Source organism: Cyanistes caeruleus, chromosome 5, assembly GCF_971803275.1.
Source record: "Cyanistes caeruleus chromosome 5, bCyaCae1.hap1.1, whole genome shotgun sequence".
Taxonomy (NCBI): domain Eukaryota; kingdom Metazoa; phylum Chordata; class Aves; order Passeriformes; family Paridae; genus Cyanistes; species Cyanistes caeruleus.
Genome location: NC_141705.1, coordinates 14,033,314 through 14,057,989, shown reverse-complemented (window position 1 = coordinate 14,057,989; position 24,676 = coordinate 14,033,314).

Below are 24,676 nucleotides of genomic sequence, written 5' to 3'. Positions count from 1 at the left end.
CTTCTACTGAGGTCAGGAACCCAAGCCTGGGATGAGCTAGGAGATAATCACAGTTTGCAAGAGGGAAGGAGGACCCAAGCACAAAATATCACCCCTAGACCAGGAAATATTTTCAAAACTTAAGGGGAAAAAAGATGCAGGGAACCAGGGACAAAAAAATCACTCAAAAGCTCTGAGATTAGGGGAAAAAGCAGGTAGAAATTTGGCTGAAGTCAGATATTAAAAAGTTGATGGGCAAAAATGCTGTCTCTGAGAGAACAGAATAAGCTGAAGATCGCAGCAACATTTGGAAGTAATTATATTGAATTTATATGGGGCAGAATTATTTTCACAGCCCAAAGTTTGTGACAGAGAAATAAAAAATAGCAACAGGGCTAGATGGAATAGGATGGGACACTGCTGAAACACTCTGCATTAAAAGATGTTTTTATCTGTTTCAAACTTTAGATTAGATTTAGATTTTTTTCTTGTGCTGCTAGGGAACCTGTTGTGTGAATTTTTTAATGCTAAAGAGAAAAGGTGATTGCTTTCCTGCCATGTCCTCTATATATTACCTTGTAATATCTTTTTGTTTCATATCTTATTTAGAGAATTGTACTTTTGGCCTTTTCAAATCTATTTCACTCTTCTGTATCTCTTTATTTTGCTTGCTTCTTAATGTTGACTGCAGCCTGTCATCCAGCCTCTCAGTTTATTTCATGCAAAACCAATCTGAAATGTCACTGAAAATTGAAAAAATTAAAAAAAGGGGGAAAATTGTTGTATATCTGATCTTTACTTTTCAGGTGCATTTTTTCTTGCTTTATGATTATTATTTCATTGACTACCATTTACTGCCTGCATTGCCTCAGGTGAATTTGATCATTGCTGTTCATGTGACTAATATTTTAAATAAATGAGACAACCCAAGCTTGTTGACCAGATTTTGAAAATGTTGTTACTGTGTGACTTAGAAGTACTACATTGATGGCCTTGATGGTCAGGCATCATTACACATAGGCCAGTAAAAGTAAAATCTTCCCAAAATGTTACTGCTCATTTAAGTATTAATAATCAAAGACTAAACAGCAGGATTACAAGCAACAACAAAAACAAAAAAATATAAAACAAAAAACAAAATCATACAAAAATATTGAAAAAGAAAAAGAATAAGAGAAAGAAAAAGAATAAGGGAGCCAAACCAAACAACTACCCAAAACTCATCTCTCCCATATTCCTTAATAACCTCTCTCCCATATTCCTTAATAAATCCTTACCATTGTTATTTTACCTTCTCTATGGAACATGCTTCTACTTTTAAAATGAAGATTATGGCAGGTGTCTTGATCTAGGTTTGAACTTGTAACTCTCCCTGTCTTTGTTTACTGATCACTTGAATAAATAATCTGGGTGTTCTTACAGCTCTCTCCTGGGTGGCTGTTGTTTGTAACGTTCATTAAACCTAAATAGCAAACACCCACCAGAACCTCCAACAATAGTTGGGTTACAAATTCTTGTACTAACACAAACTCCCCTCACTAAAGGGCAGATTTACTTGAGAGAAGACAGCAAGCTTTAAAAGAACTGATGGCTGACACTGGGGCAAAGGAATTCAAAGTGCTGTGCAGTCACAGCCCAGGAGCAGCAGGGGAGCCCAGGAGAGAACTTTCCTGGTTTTGGTTTGTGGTTATTTATTTATTTTTTTTCCCTTTTGTCAAGCCTGTTCCCTGGGTAGAGGAAAAAGACACTGCACATTATTGTCAGTTAACAATCTGTTATTCTGAAGAGAGGCATTTGTTTGGCTGATGAAGTTTGAGTTTTAAGACACCCAGTAAATGCACAGTCATAATTTTCCACACTCCCTTGAGATATCATCTATCCAAGCTCGGCAGACAAAATAGTAATATGGCATCTTACTTTTAGAAAAGACTCTTCTTAAATAAAAAAGTGGAAATATTAAAAATGCAGTGGAAATAAAGGCACAGGACTTAAAATATTAATTGCAGAATCATTTCCTCTTGCTTTATTTTCATAGATCAGCCTCTGTTCCTGAGGAAACAGGAGAAGAAAGACAGCAGGTAGCCAGAAGCAGGGAGTCAATGCTCTCACTTGTCACTGTCAGTGCCTGCTGTGTAGGGAAAATACCAGTCTGCCAAGAGCCAGCAAAAGCCTCAAGGGGGCAAAGTATTCCTAATGGCTGTGAAACTTTGGAAGCAAACAAAAATATGAAAGAGCAAAAGCCTCGTGTTTTCCTTGTGCACTCAAAAGGCAGACTTTTCTCAAATGTCTTAGAATATTTTTTGTTTCAAAATTATTTTCAGTGCATGTTTTAAAACTGCTGTGAACTCTGGGGCATGAATGTACCTGGGAATTTGCTTGGAATTTGCAAAGCTGGTGCTGAGTGCCTCATGTGGGGTCATTAACACAGAGGAAATGTTCCAAATAATGAACTTCAGTGCTGGGGCTTGTGTGCTGTTCAAGAAAGATCCAATATTAGAGCCTAGAACACTGGAATCATGTTAAATCTTGTCCAGTATCCTCAGAGTGACAGTAATCCACATGACAGCATGCACTGCTGTCAGGAGCCCTCCAGCAGGCACAACCCTTTCCTCGCATCAGTCTCCTCCTGGTGTTCCATCATTGGAAACATGATCAGGTCAGGAAATTAATTCCATGACATTTTCAGTGTTTTCCCATTCTGTACCTGCTGTAGGCCAAAAGATAAGGCTTTCAGAGCACATAAACATATAGAATAAGACTTTTGATCTAAGGGTTCTCCCCTTTCAAAGGAGGGAGTCTATGTCTAAACTCCTGGAGACAACCCGATCACAAAAGGTTGTCTCCCCTCTCTTCCTTCACACCAAGTTTTTTTAAAAAAATGAGGTAGTTTTTTTAAGAAAAGATGGAGTCAAACAGTAGCATCTCTTAGTACATATTAGGGATATAGGGCATACTTGTATTTTGCTCTAATGTTAAGTACAAAGCTGATAGTGTGGAGTGAGGCCTTCAGAAAAGAAAAAAGTGTGAGAAGGAGTGAGATATGTTCCACATAAAGTACTCTGGCAGAGTCTGGATTTTCACTAAGGACTTTCACTAGGACTTTTTACCATGGTAGTATGAATCAATCTAGCTGCACTAGATCCAAATTTACCCTAGCATGGGAACAAAATCTATGCTTCATCTCTGTAAACAAATGAGAAAGCAGTGGGCAGAAAGTATCACTGAACCACTGATGTTTAATTAAGTTGAGGCACACTTGTCTTATTTGGGCATACTGAGATTTGGTAATTTCCTCATTTTCCCAACACTGTGGCTTATATACACATTTTTCCAACACTGTGGCTTATATAGAGTTCTCATAAACACTTTCCTCTTAATTTCAATATATGCTTTTACTATTCTAGTCTCATAGATAGTTTTCTTGGAAGAGTGATTCACTTCTCTCTTGTTAACCAAGCAAGCACTGCAAATTTCTAGATTGTACAGGGAAAGGAAATGCCATCTTTTTGTCATTATTCTTCTCAAACAACTACCAATTAAATCTCATCCCTTTGAGAATTTTGTAAAATGGATGTAGTATGCCTCCAAGACACATTCTTTTGAGCTCATTTTTTAATCATATATTTCATTCTTACCTCCACTGACTACCAGGGATTTTATTCAGCTCCTATGATAGGCCAGAAAGGCCTAATTTTGTCTTGAATTATAAGGTTGCAACTAGCTGGGGAAATTTTTATAAGATATTATGGCATGATGAAAGTGTAAAATGATCTAGTAGGAAATCAGTTTCTTTTTTCTTTATTATTCATTAGTATATTATTTTCAAGTATGTTTTCAAGTCAGGCCTAACATCAGGAGTTTGGTGTTGCAATTCTGATTGTATTACCACTAGGCTACAAGAAAAAAAAGGGGAAATGGAAAAAGTTCTCTCCTAATAGGGAAAAGTACTTTAGGACTATCTGTTCACATGTGAGAAGTTTTTTTGGAGTAGGTTCAGATATTGCAGGGTCTGGATACGTGTAGGAGTCTGAGTTTTGGCCTGGATAGGGTTAATTTTTTACAGTAGGTGGGAGGGGGACATGGCTTAGGCCCAGATGTGATTCTGTATCCCCTCATGTCATTTCCAGGGCTGGGGGTAATGGTCTGTGTCTGGGGAGAAGGACGTTCCTTCTAGGGGGAGAAAGCAGTGGTGGGGTCACCGTTGGTCGTGGGATTTCTGTGTAAATTATTTCCTCAAATTTATACTCTCACTATTAATATTGTTGCTGCTATTGATCATTTTCTTATCTCATTGCTGCTGCCAGTAAATTGTTCTTCTCACAACCCATGGTTTTCCTCTTTTGTGCCTCCAGTTCTCAGCTCCATCCTGCCAGAGCAGAAAAGGGAGGATAAAGGGGGAGGGAGAGGGGCAATGTGTTTTGGGGTCTTGGTGGGAGAACTACATTAGAGACTACCATTCACAAATCACAACAGTAGATAAAGACAAAATCGTATTAGATTTAAAATTCTTAACCCTTGTTTCATGTGGATCATATTAGTTTGGTCCTTTGAAGTGATTATAAGCTAATTAAGAAGCATTTTCATTTGTTGGAAATATATTTGCAACCTAGTCCTAATTTTTAAATTCCAAATAATCCTAATTTACTCTAATAATGGTTTCAATTTCACTTAATGGCCCTCAAGAAGAATTGAATGTGGTCACTCATTGTGTTTAACTGGATCTAATAAAAAATTATGTTAGTAACTGAATACTGCAAAAAATTATGAAAATATTTTGGATGGTTAACACTTATAAATTACTGGTAATTTACACAATGATTCCTCTATTTGACTGCTTAATTGGCTTTGTAAGATGTATTTTGCCTTACGAATGGAAGTGTGTGACTCAGAAATTATGCACATTCTCACATATTAACTTTTCTTCTTATTGAAAGCAGCAAAGGATGAGTCTCCAAACGGAAATAATTTTACAATATAGCACATAGTGAGGCATCCCACTGCAGCTTTTAAATTACTGTCTTTCAGGTGGCTCATTGAGTGAATGAATATCAACAGTGTGGAAGCAGCAGTCCCTGGGTCAAACATTTATAATGAGACTTTGAATTACACTTAACATGAAATAAACAATGGAGAGGCCCTTCTGAGGTAGTTTTTCTTAGTCATACATTTTTGTACACAAGAAAACATTAATTTTCTTTCCTTAACTTGAAAGTTCAGCCATCTTTTATCCTTGATTCTGTTGAAAAATGTAATAAACTTCCTGAAAGAATTATAGAAATAGTTTACATATTTGTACAAAGTAGCTTAAATAGCTTGAACGTGATTTCATGGTGAAATTTACTTACCTCAAAGTATCATTTAATCACAGGTTGTAACATCCATAAATTATTTCAAATGTGCACACCTCAGGATTGTTTATATTCTGCTTATAAATATTTTTTACATTACAACATTAGTTGACTTGTCCCCTTCATATATATGTATATAAAATCTTTATGTATCCTTATCCTTCATGTAACAAAATTAAGAAACCCTATAAATCAAATCAAAATGATAAATACCTCTTAAATCTAGCTCAGAAGTCTTCCCTGTTTTCTAGATTACTTCTATTTCATGATGATTCTTCAGTGCTCTATAAAAGTTAATCGACTAGCAAATGGGCTGTGCCATCTGTTTCAGTTGTAATGAGTTCATTAGTCTCTACCTGAAAATTTGAGTGTAGTTCTTAAACAGCTCACTCTTTGTGGAAAGTCAGGCCCATCTCTTTTAAAACTGTTTTCAGTTTTGAACCAATATAACCAGTATTTCATCTTCTTGTAGAAAGACTAATATCCAGATTTTCATGATGTTGAAAATAATCAAGGACATAACAAAGCAGGAAGAGCACCTGCACTAAACCAAACTCACTGAGTTGAAGCTGTATTTCAAACAGGCTTTGAACCCTCATCTAGTGAGATGAGCTTCTCAGACTTCTCCTTGGAAGTAACTCTCCAGGGTAAAAAATGCTGCTCTACAGATAGAGTGATATAGCTTTTTTTCTTACAATTTGGAAAAAGTCAGCCATAACCAGAAAGGACACTGTACTGTGAGTTTTAATTAGGCAATGACTTTCAGAAAAGAGAGGTATTCTTTTGTGAAGTAGATGAATTACTTGGAGGCACAAGAGACAATTTTCAAAAAATTTCTCAATAGCTTCCTTTTAAAAATCATTATCCATTCATGAAAGGAAAATTCTGATTTTTTTTTAAACTCAACTCAGCTTCAAAAAGTATATCACAAATAATTATTTTATTTTCTTAAGAGAGAAGAAATTATGCCTGTGAACTTTTAGTTCTACTCTTGTGAATAATAGGTTAATACATTATTAGTAATTTTTTGTACATCTAATGAAGCCAATTGTCTCTCTCTGGTGCAGAAATTTTAGTGTATAACTATTTTTAATCATTTATCTTCTGCAGTGTCGGCATGTCTTACCCTGTTACAGTAAGAATAAAGACTATCACTGCCAGACTCGAGTCTCACATGTTGGGATGGCAGTAAAGTGTCACTTCTACAGGTGCTGTAGGCTTTTGATTTAATCATGTGTGAGGGATGTCGTGACAGCTGCCCTATTTTCTTTAAACATTAGAATAAAAGTTTTTATTTACAGTAGCAGATGGTGAACTTCGATCCACTCCTTATGTCTCCGTAAATTTTATAAACTGTTAGAACTGGTCAAATATCTTCAAATGAAATAAAGTTCACTAAAATTTGGGTTTTGTCCAACCTGAATTGTTTGATTTTTATGGAATCTTCTTTTGGAAAATTAAAAACAAGTTGCTGAATTTCAGGTCAACATCACATTTACCTCTTGTCACACTCGAACTCTGTTTTTATGAAGCTATATCATGAAGCTCTTATTTTCCTTCCCCACAGCAATATGGTCTGCAAATCCCTTCTCGCTGCCTATGACTGTCCTCAGAGCTGAGTTCATGGCACGTTCTCCCAGGCACAGCCATTCTCTCGTGCTCCTGCCCATCTGCCTCCAAAGGCACGAGTGTGCTTTTTCCAAAGGACACCTCAGCTGGGATGTAAAGGAGGTGGCACCCAATGAAATAAATCACAGCCAGAATCTCAGCTGTGTCCTGAGAGCAGCCTGACCAAACACTGCACCGTACCAGCACTTACTCTGGGGCTTGCTCTAGAATGTTAAGCTGATTTCCACTGCATAATGTGGATATATTCTGGGAATCAAAGCCTGTGTAATAAAGACTAAAGGTCCAGCACTTTAAGGTTTTTTGGTTTTTTTGTGTGTGTGTGCCTTGTTAGTGGGAAATCACTATTTAAAACATACAAGATTAACTTTGAATTGATTTGACATAAACTAATACAAGAAGTGAACATAAATAGTTTGTTTCACTTGAGATAAACTTTATAATTTCCTTTCCATAATTTAAAGAGACTGCCCTAAGTTATCTCACATGCTTCCTTAATTTTTTGTCTCTTATAGTATACGTGGGAAACTAGATTTTCCTCATTATTTTTAAATGTTTAGTATTGAGGAGGAAAGCTTAAAGACTTTCAGCAAGCATGGAAATCAAAGCACAACACCTAATTATATCTCTGAATGATCACACCATCTTTTACTATAAGAAGAAAATGTCCCATCTCATAGCTGTCCTCTCTTCATATCAAAGAGACTGTAGTGAGAGATCAGCTAGTAAGGGAAGCCTGAAAAAATGGAGGTATTTCAAATAATAACCTTCTTCCATGTCAGTGTGTTCTGATTTTCAGTGGTAATAAGGATGGCATGCAACATACTGTGAGCAACATCAAGATTTTTTTTCCCTGTTAAACTGGGACAAGGTTGCCTGTGGGGCCAGAAAAGAGGATGACAAAGAAAAAGCAATACCAAGCCTTTGCCTTTCCATGCACCCCCCCTTATTAACTTATTTTAGGGTCTTGCTTTTATTTTCTATGTTAGACATCACACTGGAGCCTTAAACAGGCTCTTTACTCAGCTTTCTGTATGGGCAAAGAACTGTTCAGGGTCTAGGCTGACGCCTTCAATCTGCAGAATGAAGAGCCAGGCTCTTGTGGAACATCATTATCCCTGGGTCAGAGCTCCTGGGAGTGTGGGACGTGAAAGGAAGCTCCTTTGAGGTTTGAATCTAAGTCAAAACACCCCCAACTATAGACATATAAAAATGAACTTTAGTCAGCTGAACCCAGACCGTATTTAAAAGTCCCAGTTTGGCGTTAGAGCTAAAATGACAAAGCTAAAGGAAAAGCTGGCACGAGGAGGTGGCAGAGCAAGGTTATGAACATGGAAGCAAATAAAGTATTTTAAACATATTTGTGAAGAAGGAACACGAATATGGGTATGGCTTTTTTTGATATTAGGCCAACATATTTAGATTGTACTCCTTTTGTGCTTTGCCTTTTGGAACTCTGGTACCAGCTAAGGACCACCAGGATGGGGTATGAATTAAGCATAAGCTCAGAAGATCCAGTCGACATTTTAGAAAATGGCTTTGAACAAACACTCTTCCCATTGAGCTTGAATATTGTTTCTTATCAAGAAAACAAAAATTATAAACAAATATCACTTCATCATCACTTAGTTATCAGCTTTGTAATGTTTTATAAAATAATGCCTGGTTTTCATGAAGTGGGTCATCTGTAATTCTTCTGAAACTCACAAAAATCCCTTGCCACCGCTGTATTTTTAGCAAAGAATAATGAATAACTGATAGGATGAAATATAGTGCTACATAATTGGCAAATGGAGAACATTTTGCAGAAATCACTCAAACTATTTTAAATTTCATTCTAGTCATGGTTTATTTAACATTAGCAGAGTGCTGGAAGAGTTTCACAAAAGATTGATGACCCTCTAGAGCAATTCCTAAGTGTAATATTATGTCTTAAAGAATTATGTCACTTTCTTTAAGGGTGCTGAGAAAGATATTACTATGCATCAATAAAAATTCAAGTTTTACCAACCATCTGTATTGCATAAATCTAGTAGAGGGTAAGGGTTTCCCCAGAAAACAATTATGGAATGGAATGAGATGGCCCAAAAGGCATTTACTGTACTAAAGCATGTCGGTAAATGCATTATGCTGCAGCTACAACAAACTTCAGAATAAATTTTAAGGAAAACATTTTCAAGGATTTGTGCCCAGGGCCCTGTATACATGGAAAATGGTGTTTCTTATCCTTTGAGTTGGAAATTCTCTACAAGGAAGAGGTGCACCCATTCAGTTTGAAGTGTAGTTTGCACATGGCTTTAAAGCTGGTTGGAAATATTTTTCAGCTCAGTTTGGCCATTTTATTTCAATTGAACTCAAACTGATTAGAAATTTTTCAGATGACATGAAACAAAATACCTTGAAAAGAATGTGTGTGAATGTATGAGTGTCCCTATATTATGCATACATAGGAAATTGTCAGAACTAAATAAAGGGGGAAGGTTAATTAAAATATTTTTTAAATTTTAATGTAGAAAGACTGCAGTCAAATTAGCTGAATGCCTCTAATTTAACATTTACCACCTTACTAAGAATCTAGGCCACTGTAAAACCACTTTACATATTTCGACAGTGTTTGAGGAGATTAGACAATGGAAACACTTCAAAACTGATCAAATGTATGCTGTTTTCAATTTCCATGGATGCCAGTACATCCATGTGCAAGTCAAATCATATCTAAAATATACAACATGTACACAGTCATGTACATATCCATTAATATTCTTTTGTAAAGAGACATTCTGCTTGTCAGTTCCTGAACTAAGGTGCAATGGAGTGCAGTACAGCTGTTTATAGAGAATTGGAGTTAGATCTCTATTTGTTGTTTAGGAGATACATAGATTTTTGATAATAAATAAAAGAACTTTTTCAAATTTGAACACCCTTCAGAAATACTTATTTTGACACTAAATAAAAAACATTTAAAGTAAGGATTTATTACAGAAATTACCTCTTTTATAAATACAGTGAAGAAAGAATAGAATGGGATTGTTGTCTAAATTCTGGTGTAGCTTATATTTGGAAATGTACATTTTAAATTAAATTTATTTAATAAAATACAAAGAGCAAGACTGTGCAATAAACAAAACAACGTGCTTTAAAAGGAGAGGAACCTTTCCCTAAAGTACATATCACTTGGATTGGTCAGGAGAACTGGTATGACACCTCTCAAAATGATTGCTAAAATACCATTAAATGAAAAACTGATAAGGACTGTGACAGATAATATCACATATATTATCTTCTCGGCCAAGTAGCCCTTGGGACCTGCTCCCCCTTGAGGAGCTGTGTCTCACTGAGGCAGGGCTGCACCTCTCTGCAGGTGCTCTCTGACCACCACCCTGACACTGCAGCTGAACCGAGATCACCACGTAATTCCATGGGCATTTTGGAGCCATTAATTGTCCTTCACTAATGAGCTGAGATCAGCTCAGTTGGTTAGATCCTGGTACTAATAATGACACTAATAACATTGGGTTCATGGGTTCAGTCTCTGCATGGGCAATTTATTTAGGAGCTGGACTCAGTGACACTTGTGGGCCCCTTCCACCTCAGAATGTTCTGTGAATCTGTGACATGCAACTGGAACAGATTATAAGTGGCAATGGGGTCTCTTATCAATTACCCTAAATATGTAATTCTCTTCTGCTTTTTGTATAACAGTGTTTGTCCAGCTGTGAAGGCAGTGCCTCACTCTTATCAAAAGTGCTGTGACATATCGGTCTTTCTCACAGTTATCTACAAAAAGCTTATCAGTTACATTTAATTTCCTGAAAACTCAAGACAACTCTACAGTCTGTTGAAGCACTCAGTGATATTTAGCAATGTTTATTGAGGAAAAATTAAAATGCTTATCACCCAAGGAAGCCAGTTTTATAAATTCAGAGGGCAGCTGTTGTCAATAAAACTCATTTTCAAGTGTTGGGCTTTTTAAATGAAAATGGTCACCAAAAGCATGCCTTTCTCAAAGTGGTGCTTCACTGCTGATGCTAATGACTCCAAATTATGCTTTGCAGTCTCTGCTTCAGCTCTGCTGTCAGATCTAGAATATTACCCAATTGTTCTAAAATACACTTCTTAGTTTCTTCTTTGTATGTGGGCTTGGCTTGTGGAAAAGTTTGCAAATACTTGTTTCAAGAATGTGTGGTTTTGGTAAGAGAGCAGTGGTCTGATAAGCCCTGGATGGGATTGTTCCTTAACTAGATACCAGTATTCAGTGCATTAAAGCAGAGGCAGTTTGCAGCCTTCCACAGTGACTGGAAACCATTTTATTGTTAGTAAATGTCCTGTCTCAGAAACTACAATTGCTAAAAGTTTAAGAAGTCAGTGCTGATATTTTCTGATGTAATGATAATATTCTTTACTGGAAAAGGACCTGGGCTTCACCATATTATTAAATGAAATATTAATAGTTTACATTTAAAAGTAAAAAAAAAAAAAAAGTTATTATTTTTAAACAAATAAATAAAAATATAATCCTCAAAACTATGATGATACATGAACCAAACAGATCCATTTTCAAAATAAGATTCACTTTTTATTTTGACATTTATTCAAAAATCTCAAATACCTTTACAAATCGAGAAATGGTATTTTTTATCTTGCATTTTTTTATAAGCATGCTAGATCAACCTCTCTTACCAAGGATCTGTACTATGCCTGTCATGAAAGGACTCTGTCATGGCCCTTCTTCAGGCAAAAATAATTGTTTCCTTGCACAAGAGGCTCTGACTCAGAAAACTTAGAAAATTCTTATATGAAAGGGGTGCAGTGTCTTGCAGATATAGAGCTTAGTGCTCTGTGATTTAGTAGTCTAATTCTGTAGCTTAAAGCTCTCAGCTAGGTTAGCAAAAATCAATGATCCTTGTACTTTAGACTGCCAGTGTGTTTTAGGTAGTTCTCAAAATAAAAAACCCAGGAATTATGTGGTGATATAGACTGAGAGTTCTCTAGTGAATGTTGTAGAGGATAGATTAAAGCACTGTGCTGGGCTGGGCTGTCTTTGCTTCAGCCTCTTTCACGCCTGACTTTGCAGTTACCCAGATTCAGCTGGAAGATGTTCTTTGTCTCCCTGCAACTCAGTCATTAAATAATAGCACTAAAAATCCTGTGAGTCAGAAACCCCAGTTTTCAGTAGCTCTAACACTATTCCCAGACAACATGGTACATACTCTCTATTATTCATTTAAAATCAATCCAAAAATCAGTCCAAATGTAGCTGTAATCTTAACCATGAAGGCCTCCCTCTGCTTTGACATTTTGAAAAGAAAATATGAATATTGAAAACAGGTCATAATATCAGTCTGTCTGTGTACAGCACATTTAGAAAAAGTAACTGTAAATTTATGCAAAAATGACAGTTTTCCTTGGAACTGTAACTTCAGCTAATACATTTCACCCAGGACACATTGCAACCCTCGAGCTAACAAACTGCAGTGCACTCAGAGTGAGTGGGGAGTGCCACAGATTTTTGTCCTACAAAATAACTGCAAGCAAGGACATAACAAAGAGGCTTGGTTTGGTTTGCAGCCTGAAGGAGACTACAGTTTTTCCTGAGGCAAGCAGAAATCAAAATGTCCTGGGTGAACCAGGCAATTAATTAATCCAGTCACCTAAGACAGCCTTGTATGGATGCAAAAAGTTCCTCCTATTTCTGATCTCAGCTTGGTGCTGCCTGCTGCACTAGGGACAATATCCAAAATCACAACTGGTCGATCTGGCCAAGCATTTGAGTAAATCTGAGTAAATTTGGGAAGCCCTTTTGACAGGCCTTTCTCCTGACCTGTTCAGTGGTTTGAACAAAGCTTAAAAGAATAGAGCTGAGTTTCAAGGCAAGTATTCAAGGTATATTTTTGAATTCCAGTTGCTCTGGTGTTTCCATCAGCCCACAATGAATTTTCCTATGACATGATCCTAAAGATAAGGTGAATCACATACTGGTTGTGAGCTGGATGGTTTTCTTTAATTTGGAATGAAACATGTAGATATTCCTGCTATCAGACTGAATTGATTCTGGTTTTTCATTTTCTGGATAAATATCTAGCCACCAACTACCAACAAAGAAGAGGGAATACAGAGTACTGCCAAGATCAGTGCAAGGAATTTTGGTAGCTGTGGATCACTGGGAGAAGAACATCTGCTGTATGTGTATTGCTGTATTTTGGCAACAACCTGCTTAGTACTTTCATGCCCAGGAGCTTCAAGTCAGGCACACATCTATAGTTTCACTGAGGGGAAACTCTTTTTCTCCAAAGCATGTATGTGTCCATAGAGCCAGGCAGAAGCTGAGAAAAGGTTTTTAGGATCCAAATTTTGGATTAGAGATTGGTGTCTTAGAGAGAAGTAGTGACTTAGAGAGTTTGTGTCTGTTGAAGACAGTCTGGAACTGAACCAGTATGGTCAGCTGTTTAGTTCTGGACTTAATTCTTGTTCTAACAGACAGTCTGATGTGATTCTAACTTGTGAGTTGCAGACTTCACTGCCCCACTGCTGTACTTTAGAGGTTATTCCCTTGATGGGAGAAGTAGCAGAAAAAGTTACTTCAGCAGTAGGAGCTAATGGTAACCCATCAGCTGTGGTAGCTAAGAAGCAGATGGGTGCGTAATTGGTCCAGAAAGCCAATCATGAATGGATTCAAACTGAAAGAGAGTAGGTTTAGATTAGATATTTGGAAAAATTCTTTACCTTGAGGATGGTGAGACACTGGAACATGTTGCCTAGGGAAATTTTAAATGATACATCCCTGGGATTATTCAAGGCCAGGTTGGATGGGGCTCTGAGAAACCTGGTCTAGTGAAAGGTGTCCCTGCCCATGTCAGGGAGGTTGGAATTGGTTGATCTTCAAGGTCCCCTTGCAACCTGAGCCCTTCTATGATTCCATGAATTCTGCAACCTAGCAGCTGCATCACTGACCTTGTTTTCCAAAGTACTTCTGGAGAGATAACCCAAAGACCTCCACTCTCTTTGACAGCACTCCATCAAAACAAAAAGATACTGATTTAAATAGTTACTGTTGAAGGATAAAAAGGGAATGCTAATGAGGTCATTAAAAAGTAACTGAATGCAAATCAGATTCATGTAGAATCCTTAGCTTTCAGTGGCATTAAAATGCACATATGCTAAGTGACATAGTAAGAACTCCAGAGGAGTTACCAAAAGGAAGAGTAGCAGAGTAGAATGGGTCTAAGAACTAGCAAAACCTATGGGAAATTTTTTCTTAAAGTATGGGCCAAGTGATCAGCTCTGGGACCACAATAGGATCACCTACCAGTCATGATGGACAGACTTGGAATTATTACGAACTTTGAATTCACACTTTGCTTTATTAATTTTTATCTCTAATTTACACAATTCCATTGTGAATGCATGGAGTTTTGAGCCATGGTAAAAATACAATTCCTTCACTGTTAGAGCAAGTCCTAGAATAAGACATATTCAAGTAGAAGTTGTTTTGTTTCAAAGTCATGGTTAAAAGCATCTTCAGTTTCTTTAGTCTTTTCCAGATTGTAGCTTAGAGAGGATAGATTTAACACCATCAAGAAAACACTGCTAGTACTTCTGAAGGAGATGGCATCATTATAAAAGGAAAGAGCTTTCAGCATTTTTTTGCTCTCATACATTCACTATTTCACAAAATATTAAAATCATATCACTATGTTGGTTAAAATGTTCCATTTTCAGGACAGAACTGTGGTCTGGGGTCTTCAAAGTATTCTTTTCTTCCTAGGAGTGTGTAATAATTTATATACAGGGAAAGTATAATTAACACCAGAGTATGCCCTAAAAGCAAGTCAGAACTCTTGCAATGCAAAATTAAGGCAAAATCTTTGGGTAGGATATTACACCTGTATTTACATACATGGACAGTGCAGAGGTGTTCTGCATCTCTACTCTGGCTATGAGTTCTAAGGAGATGGGAATGTAGGATGTTCTCAGAGTAGCCATTACCAATTTCTGACACTTACCACATGTGTTTCATAAAAGGTTCCCATTCTCCTGCCAAAGTCCTAGTCTGCTCACATGGGGCTGTCTGGATCTTGACATTTCAGTGGCTGGTTCTTGGCCTCTGAGTTTGCACACCAAAGGAATTCTGAGAGAAAAGTATTTCATTGTCTATGAACAGTAATCTGAAATTTGGTTTTATTCTCACTGGGACACACACCTCCTCCATGTGTGCACTCATGCACGAAATTCTCCACAAGAATAAAAATCTAATCTTCTTGCTGCAGAGACAGCCTGCCTCAGATTTAGACTGCCTCATGGCAAAGCAGACAACCAGAAAGACTTTCACTGGATTCGTGCTCCTTTCTAGAGACATTTGTTCAAACCAAGCTTGTAACTGCGTGACAGTTATGAGCAATTCTGACAGAAAACTGCTTTACTGACAACTCCCTCAGTCTTGCCTTCCAAAAGTTCAGTTCTTATAGGTTGTTTAAAGTCTAGAGATCCTCCATCTTGAAATAAAATCCTGGTGTATTACTAGGTTTGACTTCTCAGATTTGCACTCTTATCTACAGATTATTTTCTGCAATTTCCTCTTAAAAACAAAATTAACATCTTATTGCACAATATCCTCTTTGGTGATAAAGGTGGAAACAAATGGAAAATATCTTGTGTTTAATCTTGAATTGGCTCCCTTCGCTGAGCCATTAATATGTGGTACAAATCAGGTGCTGCAGAGTGCAGCTGAAGGACAGTTATTTGTGATGGACACTCAAGAATTAATTAGATGGATCAGAAGGACTGGCTGGGTGCAAAATCCCTGGGTTTAGGTAGTCTAAGACACTGTGCTTCCCTGGAGAGCTGAGGAGACTATGGGTTCTGGTCTTCTTTGTCTCTTTCTGGTCTAACCCCTTCCAGGGTAATTTGCTTTCTAGGTTTGCCATCTGGTGCACCTGGCTGATTGGTTTCTAACCTATGTTAGGGAGAAACAGAAAAAGACAGGAATTATACTACATGTGTTATTTCAAGCCATTTAAGAAAACTCATTTTAATTGAAGTGAGTTAGCCATCAATAACAACAGCAGCTGTAAAAGATGTCAGGGAGAAGTGAGATCTAAAGGGGAAGGAGGGAGAGCCAGAACACAACATGTTTCCACAATCAAAGACACAGCAGGATTGAGCAGTGTAGGCTCAGATTGAGCAATGCAAGGTGGAGTTTGCAGTTACATCTTTTCCTGCACAAAGGGCCACCTTGTCCAGAAAGCCTTTGGAGAGTGTCATTAGCAAATATTTTTGACAGTGGTTTCCCCAGCAGCTTGCTGTGTTCCTCACAAAACATGAGAGATATGTTTTTCAAATGTTTCCCATCTCCCACGTTTTGATTATTCAGATTTCACTGTCCCCAGTGCAGCTTTCCTCCAGGAGTATCACTGAACCCACAAAAGCATAATTTTTTATCAACAGGATATGAAATCATATCTAGTGATGAATGGGCAGAATAAAACTGGCATTCTGCTGCAGTATATTAACTTTGGCACATTTGTATTCTCAATTCTGCCAGGCTGTGTCTAAAATACGTGCTAGGTTTTTTTTTTATCTATGCCCTACTGGATTGTTCTTTATTCTTTCTTTCTGTGTCCCCATTTATTACAGTATTTATTTATATGGCATTTTTTTCTGTAAGAAACTATCCCTAGTCTCCCTCTTCAGCATCCCTTCTCCCCAATCTTTAAGCCACACAGTCAGTTTCCTGCAGACAGTAGATTCTTGTCTTATGGGAAGCTACAGCAGGCCTGTTCTCAGTTTTTGCATTTGTGATGCAAAGCCTCAGTCTCTGACAAACTTAATTGGCAAAGAATATCTGCAGACTCCTACAGCATTAGTAAAACCATCAAGCAGCATATTATATTGTTAAAGTATTTATTTCTGAGGTGGTTTGATAGCACAGAAGGAGATAATTTTTAGGAGGGCTTCCCTGATCTTCCAGCTTCATGAAGGTTGACTGTGCTGCAAACTTGAGCGTAGCTACAAAGTGAAAAAAGCAAGGGAAGACTTTAGTGCCCAGCATTACTTAAAGCATGACTTTAAGCCTTGAGATTTACAATGTCCTGTTGGATGTTATGTTGTATTGCTCCTACTACTAGCCAGTCACTTGGGACTGCCTGGGAAACCTGTTATGATATTTCTTTTAATGAGGAAGGAAAAAGCTTGTTACATAAGTTTGGAAAGTTTAATTTGTAGAATACTAACTGATATTTTAAGAGTTTTTCAACAATGGATGTTAATATTTACTTGACACAAATACATCTAAAGGGCGTTGTCAAGCTCCCTTTAAATCACAGAGTTCTCAGAACATATTCACTTTGTGTCATGAAGCATGAAGAAGAAACCTTCAAGCAAGACCCAAACTGATAAGGTGCAGAGTGTCATGCCATACAAGAGTATTAGTGGCTCAGGCCAGCTCCAGCAATAGAGGTGTGCAGCCCAAGGCTGACCCCAAGCCAAGAAACTCTTCTTCAGGGGGTTTAATTAGCAGTTTTCTAAGTGAAAGTGGTGCGGTCTTACTGCCAGCTCAGTAATCATCACCCTCAGAAGCTCTGCACAATCTCCTCTCCCACTTCTGGAGCACCAGGGGGAGTTTTGAGGAGACATTGCATAGTCTAGGAATTGCAGCAAGGTCTCTGCTGAACTCACAAGTTCTGAATGCTGTCACTTGTGCTGCCTGCAGCCTTCAGTTTTCAAAACTCCAAATATACCTTATAAAATGTTCACAAAACCAGTTTATGAGCCTCAATATGGGATCTTCCTTTAGAAGTTATATAAAGGTTTCCTAAAATGATTAAAAAATTATGATAACCATTTTACTGTATAAATTTATAAAGCAAAAAGTTCACACTTTTGCTTCTAATTACTGATTTATTTGTAGTGAATATTTTCACAGTTTTTCCCCTCCCATATTCTTAGTACTGTGGAGAGATTATTAGTGATGAAGATAGTTGGTACTCTATTTATTTTCTACAGCTGTTTTGGAGTAGAGAGTACTGACAGCTCAGTCCAAATGCAAGATATTCCCAACAGGCTGTGAGCCTTCTCAGCATAGTTCCTAACCCAGGAGCAATAACAGCATTGGCCTCACGGCATAACTATTCCAAGGAGATCCAATATCTCTGTTCCTCTACAGCAGTTTTGAAATTGAAATTTAATGCCTTTAAGAGAGCTTTGAAGGAGTTCACTCCAAAGTTGACATTATATAATGGAAGCCTGCCAGCTTAAAATTAATGTGAGAAAACAGGTTACTCATGAACTACCATTACGGTATACTAAAGCTGTAGACATTATTTCTAGCTGTGTTTTAGTAAGAAAAATATTGTATATATAACATATGTGTATATATATTATAAAGTATTGTATCATCCATCAAAGCTTGCTAATTGTATCCACTAACTTACATCCTTATCCCCAATACCACTCTTAATCAGAGTCAATCCATTTTCCATATTGGAAGAAGAAAAGGCAGGCAATATAATAGATTGAGATTTCAGTAACATTATATTGCTTCATAAATACATAGACAAGTCTTCCTTGTTTTTTTGGTTTGTTGTTGTTGCTGTTTTTAATACCACCTAGCTAACTGAAAAAGTTTTTTGAGCATTAATTTTATTCCAGAGGACACCTGCATATAAGTTTGTACAAATTCATGTGTTTTTCTATTACATGAGAAAAAAAAAAAAAAAACCCAACAAAAAAAGGAAATGTAAAATTTCAACAGCAACAGTTCCAAACTTCTTAATTTTGGAAGGAGTAAAACGTAAATATTAGACTTGGTTCTTTCTCTGCGTTGGAGGTTAAGACTGCCAAAAAATGAACAATGAGCAGGTGTTCTCTGACTAATGATGAAACCAAATAAGATGAACCTAGTGCTCACAAGATGAGTTACTGTATTTTGGTTAAGTCAGTTCTGTGATGTTAAGCAGGGACAGCTGTAGATTTTCAGATTACACTGGGACTCTTGGATTGGGCTTTGGCACAGTCTGGTGTATTCTGTCTTCAGAGGGGTAATCAGGAGGTCATTCAAGGCTGAAATTCATAGAAAATATCTACATGTTGCTCAGTTATTTACTCTGCACACACTACAGCTTTCACCCTAACATCACTGAATGCAGAACTCAGGTGGATGTGCAACTGAGCAGATCACAGTCACTGCCTCTGGAAATAGAAATGTCAACACCCACTGAAAGAAACTGAGACTTTCCTATGGATATTAATGAGGGGAACTTGAAAACCAGAGAAAGAGATGTAGTCTCCCAAAGTAAATATCTCATTGTATTGATGAGAAAAAAAGGTCCCAGGTGATAGAAAGCCCTTTCTGGAGGTCACATTGCTGTTAGAACATTGCCTCTTTAGTCATTTTGTGGTAGTCTCTAGGTTTGCTAAGAAAACATGCAGAAGTGCATACTGTTTACATGTCACTGTAGGAGAATTGAGTCAGAGAGCTCTCCAAGGAAAAAGAATAGTTGCTCTTCCTTCTTGCTTTTAATTCCTCCTACAGGGTTTTGAACTGACCAAGGGGTTACATAAATATTTTAACTTGGAAAAATATACATATCTAACAACTTACCTGCATACAGAATCACTGGAGATAGGATCTGTAGCTTAATTTGCTTTGCTGATCTTGCTATTTAAAATGTGACACTTCCTTTCTGTGCTGTGCAAGAGAAATGGATTTCTGATGCTTTCCCAAGTTACTGATGGACACAAATTATTAACAATATCGTATCTCTGCACTTCTCTGGAAATGCAAAGGTACTGAAATGGCCAGCTGAGGTTGATTCTGCATAGTATGAGATAGTGCATGGTGTGCCCAAAAACAGTCATCTCACTGTTATGAAACCATATCAGAAGGAAAACCAAGGCATGAAAAGCTGTGCTTGGAGTGCAGTCAAGTGCATCAGGGAGATGCTAAGACCCAAGTTTTCTAAGCTGAGCTACAGTTTCAACTCGGTCTATTGTGGGGGGAAGGGGGCAGGGGAAAAGGAAAAAGAGCAAACAGAAAAAAGTAAAAAAAGAATGTGCTAATAACTAATGCATGGATAGGCTATTCCCATCTCTCTGAGGCTCAAAAGTGAGACTGAAGGACTTCTACACGGGAATCTCACACTGCTGTTTCTCTTGGAAACGATCTTTCAGACCAAATATCTGCTGTCTGTTAACCAGTTGAAATTTCATCTCAAGGAGTGTGTAGTATAAGTCTTCTTTTTGATGCTTAATAGGCTTTCATTTTCATAGCTGTAAATATGGTACATATAGAGTAAATGTATTAACAAGAACTAAAGCAGTGGAGAAATGAAAGAGAAACATGGGTGACATCTGGCTTATGGCTCCTGCTTATCTGTCCACACTGGGGTTTTGTTTTAGCTTTGGTACTTGAAAACTGTTTTGTAATGTCAAAGGACATGCAGGGTGCAGCAGTATTTGAAGAGCAATAACAAACCTGATTCATAACTATGTTAAACAAAAAATTCAAGGAAACTACTCACCTCCCTGTGAAGGCTCCATATGGATGTACAGTAAATAATTTTTGTATTTTCTTCATGGAATCAGCTTTTCACCTCAGACAGTACCACTACCCTCCATTTGTATGCTAATCAGATTCTTGAGATGAAATTTCCTATTCCACTCTTCTGAAATATATAATGTTAGCTACAGCTTTAGCTTTGCAGGACTTGCCCTTGCATAGAGCCTGATTCTTCACAGTTTAACTCACATTTATCCATACCAAAGAACTGTGCCACTGTGCCACAGGAATAGTCAGAATAAGCACTTTCTGTAAAATCAAGGAAGAGAGCAAAACTAGTGCTGGGACAAGACTGAGTTTAAGTGAAATAGAACACAGAAATGTGTTGACACATTATTATTTTATAAAGTTGTACCAAAAAAAAAGGATATGAATAGGTGTGACTGGAGAAGTAGATGAATGAAAATTGGAAAAAGACACTAAGAGAGCATATATATAAAGAAAAGACCAGATGCTGGAACAAATTATTTTAAAAATTTGATAAATAATAAAGATCAGGTAATTTAGTTGTTTAGATCTGCCTATCTGTTTAATAGGGTTATGTGAATAATTAATTTTGTAGTTGTCGTGGTTTTAAACCAGTAACTAAAACCCTACTTATTTTTTTGTTGTGAGATATGGATTAAAACAAGAGCAAAACAGGCTTAAGACTTAAAAGGAATAAAGACAGTTTATTAACAAACTACAAGAATGAGAATACCAGAATAAACTTTCAGAAAACCCCCTTATCTTCTACATCTTAACTATTTCTCTGTACACATGACAACATAGAGACAAATAACTTTAGGACTTTGGTGGTTAAAAACAGTCTTAATTCTTGCTACAGTCTTTCATCAGTCTTTGTAGAGAAACAGAAGTCTCTTTCTGTTAGCTTACGGAGTTTCTCACGAGAAAACTATTTTTCATCATAGTTTTCTATTTCTCTAATGCCAGCTGCCCGGAAATCTGTCATTAGATCTTCTCCTCCCATTTCACATCTCCGAGGTGTGTATGGGTCACAGAGTTTAGGAATCTTATTTTTAAGGATAAGTTATTCAAAGGCAGAAGTCTTCTTCATTTGTCTCTGTGAGCCTTCCTGGAAAACAGTTTTCTCTTTGCCCCCAAAGCTTCAAAATCTTCACTCAACTCAATTCCAGCAACTCACAGTATCACAAGTACTCTCTCTCTCTCTCTTCTGCTCAAAAGTTACACTTTGAATATCTCATTCCTCCTAATACTCTTATCATGAATTAAAGGAGTCTTTTTATTCTATTATTGTCCATCTCCATAGCTTTAACAGAAAGATATTTCAGCTGTAAAGCATCTCCTTATTCTCTCTTTCTTATTTAAACTTAACTCTTTTCTTCACTGTTTTTGGTAGTTCTATGATGTCTCCTCTATGTTGATTGTCTCTCTCTCTGTCTTTCTGAGAAAAGGAGTAATCTGTATATTTATCCAGGTAGTAAAAGAATTAAAAGCTTTAGGAAAACTGCAAGAGTTCATGGTGTTAAGTTTCAGTCTAGCAGCAAAAACTAAAAACCAAGCTCGGCTGACCAGCGCTGCTTCTCTTCTCCCTCCCCCCCCCTCCACCCCGCGGCCTTGTAGGCCTGGAGAGGGGGGGAGGAGGCCAAGACAGAGCCTGCTACCTTGTCCGAAGCCGGAAACCAAAGAGAGCAAGAGAATTCTGTCTGTACTTCTTAAGGGGGTGTTTACAAGTTGAATTCACTTTTTAATGGTCAGATCTGCTGTCAATTCTTGAAAATGACCGATAATTGGTCAGGAGGGAAAAACTCCCATCAGCCACCAGCAGCTTCAACTTCCTCTCCCTCCAAGCTGTCTTAAAGGTAAAGCTACCCCATGACAGTAGTTCAACAGCCTAAATTAGTCTAGATGAAAATTCTTTTAAAATATGGTGACTTTCTTTACACCACAGCAGCAAAGTCATTGAGTTCAACATGGCAGAGCTGTTCCTTCTTCAGGATTCAGAGTCAAACAAAATGATGGGACAAGTAAAAAACCCAAGAGATGTTTCCCTGCTATCTCAGTGCTGAACCATGAGATCACTCACTCAAGAAAATCAGATTCTGTTATTTTGTTACCTCCCATCCCTGAGGGGTACTCCCTGCCAAGAGAAAAGACGGTGATATGATTTTTTCAAGATAAATATTCTGGAATTGAGGCAGATGCTGCTGGTGCAACTGCTCCATTGAGTGAGAAGCAGTTATATATTTGTTACAGAAGCCCCATGACACTGCAGGTCAGGCAGGCTGGCAAAGGCAGCCTGGCAGGAAGTTCTCATCCAGCTTTGGTGACAATTCCAACCACAGAGCTCTTCAGCCAAGCTTCTTTACTGACAATGGTTTATGTTTTATGTAAACTGGAGCAAAGTTGTCCAAATGTTTTAAAGGATCCCAAATGCTCAAAAGCATGAGGTTTAGGTACATGACTGGAAGATGAATGCTGGAATTCTGGGAATTCAGGATACAGAAGTGGACACAGGTTCTTCATCTCCTCAGGAAACTCTGTACCTGAGTATCTATGAGTATCCCCAACAGTGACATCACCATCTGAGAACAGAGAATAGACTCTTGTGGGAATTCAGAGTTTCTCCCCCAATTGGCCATACAAAACAAAACTATATTTTGAAGATTTCAGGCTATTCAAAACAACAGTAAAATTCAGGGAATTTATTGTTTTGCAAGAAAAAGGACATCAGGCAGATTTATCAGTTACCTTCATCTTTCATCATCAGAAACACCTCATGAAAGGATTTTGTAAGAGAAGAAATTTGATTGATAGAGGAGCATTCCATTTGAGATTACCTCAAAACTCAATTTTCGGAATTTCTCTAATAGGAAGAAAGTGAAATTAGATTTTCTTATTCATGTTGGCAGAGAAGAATCCTTCCTTACAAAACAGTGTTAGATGGATGCACCTTGCTGCTAAGGACAGGGAAATGCAGAGACAAGAATTTTAGAGTGTTAAAATAAAATGGCTTTCTAGAATAGTGTGCTTAGAATGAAGCATTTATTCAATAAGGATCAAAATTATTATTTACTGTTTTTTCAAGGTCTTTTTGTGCATTTGTGGTGATAGAAACAATCTACAGATTTATTACATTTATAGGGTTAGCCCAATAGTTATTTACCATATGCAATAACTATAAAACAAATGTGGTCTTTTTCATCTCTTTAGTAATAAAGTGGACTGATTCAACTTTTTTTTTAAGAATCACTATTGGTTATTTTACACAGAAAGCTGAGTTTTGAGCTGTGAGGAGCTGTTTCCCCAGAAGGAATGACTCTTCTGAGTGTGGATTTGCTCCATGATGTTTCCCCCATGTGAACACACACTTGTTCATTCCCTCCTACAAGATACTGACCCAAAGGAGAAAGAGGTGAAGGAGCAGAGATAGTGCAGTTGCTGGTGTGGATCTCTGGGAGATCAGTGATATCCTTGTTCACAGCTATGAGTACAGGTGAAAGCTGAGTTAAATTTCTAGAAAAATTTTCTTCTAGTGATGAAAACTACAGAAACACATTTCTTACCTCTTAAATTATAATTCTATTTTTTTCTCAAATTTAATTTGATTGTGTTATGAAACAAATTCCTAGGAAGCCTATGGAGTTTGTTTTAAAAGGGACTACCAAACTTTTGTTTACCAGGAAAGGAGATTCCTGCCAGGCAACTCAGTGTTTTTCTCCACCTTAACCCTTCCTATTTCATCAGAGTAGAAAAGAGCTTTGTCCAGGGACCCATCATAATTTCTCCAGAAGCTCTGGTGTACTCGATGTCCTACAGCTTTACAGCAAGGTAGATCTGATTCCACACAGTACTTATATCTTATCCCTTGCTTTCTTTTGGCAGTGTTCTCACTAGATTAAGTCAGGACCCTAGACTTAATGTCAGAGATTTGCAATTTTTGACTCTTTATGAGGATGTTTCTAAATCAGCACACCTAAACTACATTTCTTCTAGCAAAATGTCAGTACCACCACTGTCCTGTTGTGGATAAACAGTGTGGTGTGATAACAGTGTGAGGATAAAAATGATGTGGTGTGACATCAAAAAAGGTTTCTTGCTTATTTACTTTGATTCTCCTACAGATTATAGTGCACACAGCTGTTTCTGCTCTATACCACAGCTGATCTACAGGTCCTTTAACAGGATATTTTAAAGCTGGCTCAGA